This window comes from Oncorhynchus mykiss, chromosome 25 (assembly GCF_057628025.1).
Source record: "Oncorhynchus mykiss isolate SJ-2025 chromosome 25, ASM5762802v1, whole genome shotgun sequence".
NCBI classification, from domain to species: domain Eukaryota; kingdom Metazoa; phylum Chordata; class Actinopteri; order Salmoniformes; family Salmonidae; genus Oncorhynchus; species Oncorhynchus mykiss.
This window is the reverse complement of record NC_143046.1, coordinates 71,515,750-71,526,853: the sequence shown is the minus strand read 5'-3', so window position 1 is coordinate 71,526,853 and position 11,104 is coordinate 71,515,750. Positions and strand designations below refer to the sequence as shown.

General features: G+C 42.1%; 1 long non-coding RNA gene across 1 annotated transcript; it reads left to right on the top strand.

The window, feature by feature from the left end:
* The first annotated feature begins 5,220 nt into the window (after nucleotides 1-5,220).
* On the top strand, nucleotides 5,221-10,252 carry LOC110505703 (uncharacterized). Its single transcript, XR_002470856.3, has 2 exons — nucleotides 5,221-5,480; nucleotides 9,584-10,252. It is a non-coding gene; the product is annotated as an uncharacterized LOC110505703 (long non-coding RNA).
* The last annotated feature ends 852 nt before the right edge of the window (nucleotides 10,253-11,104 follow it).

The following is an 11,104-nucleotide window of genomic DNA, read 5'->3' as shown; positions in this document are numbered from 1 at the left end:
TGTCTCTCTCGCAATTCAATTGACTTTATTGACATGGCAAGTTCATTATTACTTACATTGTCAAAGTATACATATTGAAAAAATACAATTAAAATATATATACATATTTATATATAAATAAATTGTGGGACCAACAGCAATTATAATAGTAGTAGTGGACATGGGTTTACCATTAACAACAACTACAACAACAATATTAATGAGAATAACAATACATTAAAGCAATAGTAGTAGACCAGTGTCTACATGACTGAGAAGACACATGACGTGGTATGAAAGACAATACAAAACAAGATGGGAAATATTAATGACATTACTTTGCACTTTTCACTGGCTGTCCCTCAGGTTGTGGCAGGAGGACACATATTTGGCTGCCAAAACTGCACATTTTGGCTTTTCACCCAATAAATATAGGATTTTTTCTTATTATAATTCTGGGAAAAAAAATATTCTCTTTGGTCTGAGAATTTGTCACAGTGTAATAGGAAATGCAGCTCTGTCTCTACCTCTCCCCTGGAGCAGAGTGAGTACAGCCTGTCCTCTCTGGGCAGCCAGGTTTGTCTGTGACGACCGGTCTCAATAGCCAGACTGTGCTCACTGAGTCTGTACCTAGTCAATGTTTTCCTCAGTTTTCTATCAGTCACAGTGGTCAGATAGTCTGCCACCATGTACTGTCTGTTTAGAGCCAAATAGCATTGAAGTTTACTTAGATTTTTTTGTGGTGTCTTTCCAATAGGTGATATATTTTTATTTTTGTTTTGTGATGATTTGGTTGGGACAGATTTTCTGAGTGCTGTCCTGAGGCTCTATGGGTTGGTTTGGGTTGGTGAACAGAACCAGCTGGCTGAAGGGACTTGTCTCGTTTTTCATCTCTTGGCATTGTAGACCTGTGTGATGGAATGTTTTGGGGTGACTTGTTTTTAGGTGGTTGTAAAATTTGATGGTTCTTTTTTCTATTCAAATGAGGAGGGGGTATTGGCCCAATTCTGCTCTACAATACAGTCTTGCAAAACTCTGCATGCAGTATTTCGATTGGATGTTTGTCCCATTTGGTAAATTCATTATTAGAGATCGGACCCCATACCTCACTGCCCCATATAGAGCAATTGGTTCTATAACTGATTGAAAAAGTTTGAAACAGATTCTAATTGGAATTTTGATTTTGATGTTCCTTTTAATGGCATAGAATGCTCTTCTTGCTTTGTCTCTCAGCTCATTCACCGCCATGTGAAAGCTACCTGTGTGAAAGCTACCTCTCTCTCTCTCTCCCCCTTCCGATCCCTGCCTCCCTCTCTCTCTCTCGATCTCTCTCTCTCTTCCTATCTCTCTCTCGCTCTCTCTCTCTCTTCCTATCCCTGTCTCTCGCTCTCTCTCTCCCTTCCTATCCCTACCTATGATTCTAACAAATCACAAAAAAAGCCATTGTTTCTTATGCTGGGCATCATTCACAAGTGATAGTATATAGCCGGAAAACCTGTCATCTATGCACTTAAATAGAGAATGAGGACGCTTTTCCCCGTGGTTTATTTTAATGCCAGCCAGGTAGGCTGTACTCCTGTTATAAATATTAGCAATGTGCTTAATATTAGGAAAGTTGAGAAATAAATATAATAGGCCTAGCTGATAGAAAGCTGATGGAATCCTCCTCTTTTTTTAGAGGCCATCACCCGCAATTACATAGCCTATAGAAATGTTGCGCAACATGAGCTCATGGGCTCTCATAAAGTGTTTGATTAGATTTTCAAATACGTCCGAGTGATTAGAGGGACAATAGAGTGCTGAGTACCAGGCAGTTAGCAAGTTTGGTAGGCTACTAATGACCAGCATCAGAGCTTGCAGAAGCCTAATTACCATGGCTAAATGGCCATGTGGAATTTGACTGCCTTCATGACTCGTGACCGCCGGTATGGTCTAGCTGTTGCACACTGGGATATGTCAATCTGATTGGCTTACCCAATAGCAGTTGGAAGAGCTGCTGCTAATCTGCATTTACATGTCAGTCACCCTGCACATGAAGCCATGTTGGGAGAGGAGCCGGTACTTCAGATAAACTACTACACGACCCCACTCTATAACAAAGTGTCCATATCAGTGTTTGGAAACAAAGGTACGCAGTGACACAGTTCACTGAGATTGTGGTGGTGGATTGGAGCCTACACTGACCTGACTCCCATGGGTAGCCTCATTGGTCCTGGTAGCATGTAGAGGCCACAGTCTGCAGGCTAACAACACACACTGGGAATTTAGGCATTATCATGCACCAGAGGTTAACTAGCTGTTACATATGCCAGGCTATGCCATTACCCTCCCCCACACTACAACCCCACTGTCTGAGAGGAGAGGTCGCATCCACAGCTGCTCAAGGACAAGCCACAGTACAGTCGTGGTGATTCAACAGACATGTACGCAGCCTAGCTAGAGAACTAGTATGGTTTGGAATCAGGGAAATGGCTATTATTGAGTTTAGACATCTAACTTTTTTTGGGGGGGGTGGGGGGGGGGGCTATGAAATTAGCAGATAGAATTGAAGTCTATCAAATAACATTAAACCCAATTGAAATGGTTTGGGAGGAGTTAGACAGCAGAGTGAAGGAAAAGCATTCAAGAAGTTCCCAGCATATGTGGGAACTACTTCAAGACTGTTGGAAAAGCATTCCTCATGAAGCTGGTTAAGGAAATGTCAAGAGTGTGCAAAGCTGTCATCAAGGCAAAGGGTGGCTACTTTGAATGATCTAAAATGTAAAATATATTTTGATTTGTTTAACACTTTTTGGGGTGACTACATGATTCCATATGTGTCATTTCATAGTTTTGATGTCTTCAGTGAATTGGTGTGTCAACTTTTGAATTGTACTGTGCAGTATATACAGTGCCTTCGGAAAGTATTCATACCCCTTGACTTTTTCCACATTTTGTTACGTTACAGCCTTATTCTAAAATTGATGTTTTTTCACCCTCAAACTACACACAATGCCCCATAATTGCAAAGCAAAAACGGAAATATTACATTTACATAAGTATTCAGACCCTTTACTCTGTACTTTGTTGAAGCACCTTTGGCAGTGATTACAGCCAAGTCTTCTTGGGTATGATACTACAAACATAGCACACCTGTATTTGGAGAGTTTCTCTCATTCTTCCCTGCAGATCCTCTCAAGCTCTGTGAGGTTGGATGCGGAGCGTCGCTGCACAGCTATTTTCAGGTCTCTCTAGAGATGTTCGATCAGGTTCAAGTCTGGGCTCTGGCTGGGCCACTCAAGGAGATTCTGAAGATACTCCAGCGTTGTCTAGGCTGTGTGCTTAGGGTCGTTGACATATTGGAAGCTGTACCTTTGCCCCAGTCTGAGGTATTTTGTTAATTGCTTGTGTGACATACACTAACTACATGACCAAAAGTCAAACAGCTCATTGCAAAATCATGGGCATTATGGAGTTGGTCCCCCCTTTTCTACTACAACAGCCTCCAATCTTCTGGGAAGGCATTCCACTATATGTTGGAACATTGCTGCAGAGACTTGCTTCCTTTCAGCCACAAGCATTAGTGAGGTCGGGCACTGATGTTGGACGATTAGGCATGGCTCGCAGTTGGTGTTCCAAGCCATCCTAAAGGTATTCAATAGAGTTGAGGTCAGGGGTCTGTGTAGGCCAGTCAAGCTCTTCCACACCGATCTCGAGAACCCATCTTTGTATGGATCTTGCTTTGTGCACGGGGGCATTGTCATGCTGAAACAGGACAGGGCCTTCTCCAAACTGTCGCCACAAATTTGGAAGCACAGAATCATCTACAATGTTATTGTATGCTGTAGTGTTAAGATTTCCCTTCACTGAACTAAGGGGCCTAGCCTGAACCTGACCATTATTCCCCACCTCATGGGGCGGCAGGGTAGTGTTGGATCCCCGAGCTGACAAGTTCATATCCCCGAGCTGACAAGGTACAAATCTGTCGTTCTGCCCCTGAACAGGCAGTTAACCCACTGTTCCTAGGCCGTCATTGAAAATAAGAATGTGTTCTTAACTGACTTGCCTAGTTAAATAAAGGTAAAATAAAATAAATCCACCATAGTTGGCACTATGCATTGGGGCAGGTAGCGTTCTCCTGGCATCTACCAAACCCAGATTCGTCCTTCGGACTGCCAGATGGTGAAGTGTGATTCATCACTCCAGAGAACTTGTTTCCACTGTTCCAGAGTCCAGTTGCAGCTAGCTTTACACCACTCCAGCCGATGCTTGGCATTGCACATGGTGATCTTGCCATGGAAACCCATTTCATGAAACTCCCGATGAACAGGTCTTGTGCTGGCGTTGCTTCCAGAGGCCGTTTGGAACTCGGTCGTGAGTGTTACAACCGAAGACAGACACCTTTTACACGCTTCAGCACTTGGCGTTCCTGTAATGTGAGCTTTTGTGGCCTACCACTTCGCGGCTGAGCCGTTGATGCTCCTAGACGTTTCCACTATACAATAACAGCACTTAGTGTTCACCGAGGCAGCTCTAGCAGGGGAAAATTGATGAACTGACTTGTTGCAAAGGTGGCATCTTATGACTGTGCCATATTGAAAGTCACTCTGCTCTTCAGTAAGGTCATTCTACCTCCAATGTTGGGTCTATGGAGATTGCATGGTTGTGTGCTCAATTGTATACACCTGTCAGCAACGGGTGTGGCTGAAATAGCCAAATCCACTAAATTGAAGAGGTGTCCACATACTTTTGTATACATATTGTAATTTTACCTTATTTGCATTTTACCTTCCTTATACATTTCCTCCAAGAAAATGGGTCTTTCCTCTATCAGTATTTTTGCCACATTATTTGCTGTACTATTTCTTCTGACTCTTCTGGAGGATGAAATTGAAATTGTAACCAACTCTTTTAAAAAGGAGTATACTTTAAACAGGGATCCATTGTCAATCCACTGGAAGTGGTTAGTTTTAATCTGTAAAAATGTTTGTTTGTTTTCAAAGCCTCTGCGATATCAAAGCTAAAGCAGATGTACTCTACTCAGCTTAAAGTAGATACTGTATGTATGTTTTGTGTCAGTTATAAGTCATAACCCAGGAAGTAATGCATATTACAAATAATCCCTTAAAACTGTAGACTTGGATTGTAAATCCCCAGATTCTTCTCTATAATGCTTCTGCATGTTCAACAAACTGTTGTTAAACCTACAACAACCATGTTTCTTTTTTATTGAGCAACCGGTACACATTGTGTAATATCCTCCCTCTAGAAAACCCTCCACAATGACCAACTATCTGTTTGTTCATCTGTCCTCCCTGGCATGCAGTTTACCCTAGTAGAGACTGCCTTGTTGCAGCAAATTAGCGTTAACTGGGAGGAGGAGGCCACTCATACAGACTGACTTGGCTTTGGCAGCTCCAAGCAGGAACTAAACTGAGACTGAGGGGGATATCCATTCCACGGGCAAAGAGGAGGAACAGGCTCTCACTTTCTCAAATTCTTCAAACTTGCTACATCTGAAGGTGAACATGTCTTTTATACTCACTCGACAGGTACTCTCCCCAATATGGGTTTACATAGCTCTCTACTTTGCATGGCTTTAACTTCCTCCTAACCGTTGCCACTTGTTGATGTGTCACTAGCTCTAACTACATGCAGTATAACTATAACTGTTTTTTCCTTTTCGTATATCATGTGCAAAGGCAGTATTGTCACTGCATTTTATCTCCACATCTTTTAAGGGTCTTTGTAAGAAGTTGTTCTCCCTCTTGTTTTATGTTGTTTTTTTCCACATATGTCAAACAAATTATTTTGCTTCAATGTGTGAAAGTATTTTTTTTATTGCGTACTTTTCTCTTTTAAATCCAAATATTTAATGGATCCAGGGGAAAAGTATTAGAGTATTTCTGAATGCTTGTATTGTCTCATGTAAGGGGCGTTCCATGAAGCACGAGAGAACCTCGAGTGCAGCTGATCTCATCACACAGTTTGCCCCATCACAACAGGATATTACACAGAACAGACCGGGAAGTGGGCGGGAGTGTGTGCAATACCTCGGTTGTATCACGTAAATAAATACTGCACCGATATTGAAGTCTAAAAACCTGTTAGGCTAATTGAAGTGCCCTTAAATATAGACCACATGGAGAATTCAATAAATCCGATTTTTTTTTGGCATGTCCCTCCATGCCACCTCCATGACTTCAAAACACAGTATCATACGGTGATGATTTTTATATTTTGAAAGTTATATATCTTTAAAACTTGATTGGTGACAAGCAAAACATTTTGAAACCATGTCAACAATGGACTAATGAAACAAATACCAAAAAGATTATATTCTAAAGCACTAGTTATTTTGTTGTTTTGAACGCCATTTCTGAATATTATTATTTATTTTGTGTGATATAGTGATTCATTTACAACTGTCCCTCATTTTAAGGTCAACCCTTTTATGTGAACATAACTCTCCTTTTAATGTGGTGAAACTACTCCTTTTAAAATATTGTTTTACTTGAACATCTAATAGTCAATCATATTGTAAAAGCAGGTGAACTAGTCCTATTCTTGTTATAACACGTCCACCCTGTTAGCCAGGCTAGAAATGTTTCAATAATACATTTTATGGGGTGAAGCTTGCGTTCCATTGCCACTCCTTGTTACACACAACAAGCTTCCATTCCCCCTGTCCCAAGGAGATGTATTACTGATTCCCTCTGTATCTTTATTTGGCACTTACTACAGTATTTTCTTTACGTCACCTCTTGAGATGGGAAAATGTGTTTCTTTATGAAGTTGAACATACATGTGCTCTTTATGAATGGTAAAATTGGATGGAATATTTAAAAAAACATTCTCCAAGTTACACTTCTCAAAAGGCACCGAATTGGTGGAACAACCCACCTCATAGAGGTTAAACGGTCATGCTAGTATATCTGGTTGTTGGCTTTTACACTTGCCAGTCTGACAGTTTGTACTTCAGCTACTGAGCTCTTGGAAGAATTTATTTTAGGTAAGACCATGGAATTGAATAAAGTTTATGCTATTTGCATCTGCAGTTACAGATCAATGAGTCTGATATACACTGAACCCAAATGAGTGCTTAGTTCTTGCTGTTCACCTCCACTCCTAAAAAATGCATTAGGAGAGTGAACAAGGTGTCGGGTCCACTAACTCTTCTGTAGTGTAGGAGTGGACAGGGGTTGGGTAGGGACAGGGACAGGGGTTGGGTAGGGACAGAGACAGGGGTTGGGTAGGGACAGAGACAGGGGTTGGGTAGGGACAGGGGTTGGGTAGGGACAAGGGTTGGGTAGGGACAGAGACAGGGGTTGGGTAGGGACAGGGGTTGGGTAGGGACAGAGACAGGGGTTGGGTAGAGACAGGGGTTGGGTAGGGACAGGGGTTGGGGTTGGGTAGGGACAGGGGTTGGGTAGGGACAGGGGTTGGTTAGGGACGTGGACAGGGGTTGGGTAGAGACAGGAACAGGGGTTGGGTAGGGACAGGGGTTGGGTAGGGACAGGGGTTGGGTAGGGACAGGGGTTGGGTAGAGACAGGGGTTGGGTAGGGACGGGGGTTGGTTAGGGACGGGGGTTGGGTAGGGACGGGGGTTGGGTAGGGACGGGGGTTGGTTAGGGACAGGGGTTGGGTAGGGACAGGGGTTGGGTAGAGACAGGGACAGGGGTTGGGTAGGGACAGGGGTTGGGTAGGGACAGGGACAGGGGTTGGGTAGAGACAGGGGTTGGGTAGAGACAGGGGTTGGGTAGGGACGGGGGTTTGGTAGGGACGGGGGTTGGTTAGGGAAGGGGGTTGGGTAGGGACGGGGGTTGGGTAGGGACAGGGGTAGGGTGGAGACAGGAACAGGGGTTGGGTAGGGACAGGGGTTGGGTAGGGACAGGGGTTGGGTAGGGACAGGGGTTGGGTAGGGACGGGGGTTGGGTAGGGACGGGGGTTGGTTAGGGACGGGGGTTGGGTAGGGACAGGGGTTGGTTATCTTATTATGCTTCAGTAAATCCAGACAAGTACATCCAGATCATCAACTGGGCGCGCTCAATCTGACACTCTTCAACTACAGATGGGAGTGTCAGAGCCCAATTCTGATATTTTTTCTATCAATTGCTATTTTGACCAATTACATCAAGGTGTTTTCACATCAGATCGTTTTCATAGCTGGTCTGATTGGTCAAAAAAACAATAAGTGTAAAACATTTTATCAGAATTGGGCTGCCTGTGTAAATGCAGCTAGAGAGTTTATATCCTCTGATTGAATCACCATAAATAGCACACTACACTAGGCATCTGATCTGATGGCTGGGAGGCAATGCTGACCTGTCAAAAGTTTGGACACACCTACTCATTCATGGGTTTTTCTATATTATTACTATTACCTACATTGTAGAATAATACAGAAGACATCAAAACTATGAAATAATTCATATCGAATCACAGTGTCACCAGCAAAGCACCATCACACCACCTCCTCCATGCTTCACGGTGGGAACCACACATGCAGAGCTCATTCGTTCACCTACTCTGCGTCCCACAAAGACACGGCGGTTGGAACCAAAAATCGCAAATTTGGACTCATCAGACCAAAGGACGGATGTCCATTGCTTGTGTTTCTTGCTCGTGTTTCCTTCTTATTGGTGTCCTTTAGTAGTGGTTTCTTTGCAGCAATTCGACCATGAAGGCCTGATTTCAAGCAGTCTCCTATGAACAGTTGATGTTGAAATGTACTTGAACTCTGTGAAGCATTTATTTGAGCTGCAATTTCTGAGGCTGGTAACTCTAATGAACTTATCATTGCAGCAGAGGCAACTCTGGGTCTTCCTTTCCTGTGGCGGTGCTCATGAGAGACAGTTTCATCATAGAGCTTGATGTTTTTTGCAACTGCACTTAAAGAAACTTTCAAAGTTCTTTACACTTTCAGAATTGACCTTTCCTTCATGTCGTAAAGTAATGATGGCCTGTCATTTCTCTTTGTTTATTTGAACTGTTCTTGCCTTAATATGGACTTCTGTATACCACCCCACCTTGTCACAACACAACTGATTGGCTCAAACGTATTAAGAATGAAATTCCACAAATTAACTTTTAACAAGGCACACCTGTTAATTGAAATGCCTTCCAGGTGACTACCTCATGAAGCTGGTTGAGAGAATGCCAAGTGTGTGCAAAGCTGTCATCAAGGAAAATGGTGGCTACTTTGAAGAATCTCAAATATAAAATATATATTTAACACTTTTTTGGTTACTACTATATGTGTTATTTCATAGTTGAGATGTATTCACTATTATTATACAATGTAGGAAATAGTACAAAATAAAGAAAAACCAAACTTTTGACTTGTACTGTATAGATGGTAGGATTTTGTGACTAATGATCTGAAGTAATATTAATCCGTTCTTATCACATGGGGAGGGGAAGAGCTTTGGCAGTATAAATACTACTGTTTATTATTTTTGATGAGAGATCAATACAATAGACATATGTTTGCCTAACAATATGTATTCTTTCTGTCAACTCAGCAAATTCTATCTTTGTGTAATGCACATGGTCTATATTCATGATTGATTTGTTAACTGACTGAAACATTGAAATACTTTTCCCCCTTCTCTCTTTCTCCCAGACTAGGATGGCCAGTTGTGGGTCGTGTTTCTGGAGCATCGTGTGGCTGGTGATTTTGCTGATCATAGCCTGGCCAGTCAGTATTTTGCTGGGGGGGCTCTACGGCCTCATCACCCCCCTCACCACCTGTGTGGGCCTGGACCGCCTGTCAGACTTGCTTCTGGAGGGGGCCAACCTGGGTCGGACCTGCGCCCAGAACATGAGACACAGCAAGGCAGTGTGTTGAGACCAGTCTGGACCAGATGCTGGTCCTGGAAGTGACTGCCGGTTCTCATCCTGTCGCAAGAGGAATAATCAGTGTAACAGTTACTGTTCACGCCAAAGGCCATTGTGTTGTTTGTCTTGTCACGCTATTGAGGTGTTAATATCTCACACTCCAAAGTCAGCCAGACACTAGGAAAACTTGCACTTACCAAACTTTTAACAAAATAATTATGCTCACTCAATCAATGTGTCATTAACAATAGATGTTATTTTTTGTTTGGGTTTGTCTACTCTACAACTTGAAATACAAATACTTTGTATTCATAACCTGTATTTGCTGTTTTTAATTCAGAATGACCCCCTGCACAGGGCAGATAAGAATGTTCAACAGCTTAACTTTAACAATATGACTTAATTTTTTATGATTTAAACTTAATGCAATTAAATTATTTTTGAACTTGCCTAACATATGTGTTCACTGATTGAATTGTCATGACGTGCTGACCAGACCACACAGGCACGTGCTGATTTTGTCCCCCCACATCAGACGCGATCAGGACACGCAGGTTGAAACATCAAACAAACTCTGACCCAATAATATTAATTTGGTGACAAGTCAAAAAGCATTAAACACTTATGGCAAATTAGCTAGTTAGCTTGCTGTTGCTAGCTAATTTGTCCTGGGATATAAACATTGTGTTGTTATTTTACCTGAAATGCACAAGGTCCTCAACTCCGACAATTAATCCAAAGATAAAACGGTCAACCAAATAATTTCTAGTTATATCTCCATGCATTGTCAATCCTCAGAGAACTTTTGAATGAAGTGGAAGATTTAAGTTGCGCTCTTGCAACTTTGCAAGCTTTCTATTTCTCCACAGAGAAAATAGATATATTGTGGAAGATCAGACTGCTTCTCTAACCTGAAGAATGCCTACCTCCAGTTTCACATATGTGTTTGACTTTACAGGAGGAGATACCATATACAGTAATTGGGGAATCATCAGCGTTTCCTTGCTTATAAGGAATGCTTTAGTGTGATTTTTTAAAATGTAATTCTGATGAGAGCAGGTGGAAATCTTGAAGTTCTTAACACTTTTTGATGCACAGTGAATGTGAAATACCCTTCTAGGCTCTCCCTCAAAGTTTTGAGATTTATGGCTTCATCAGCAATCATAAAAGTAAAACTTTGACTTTTACCGTCCAATGCAGAAATTGAGAATGACAAGGTAATGTGCATTTCAGGTACAGTACTCTGATCATATGTTAGAATGAGCATAACCCACTCAAAAATATGACAGGTTGCCACTATCACTTT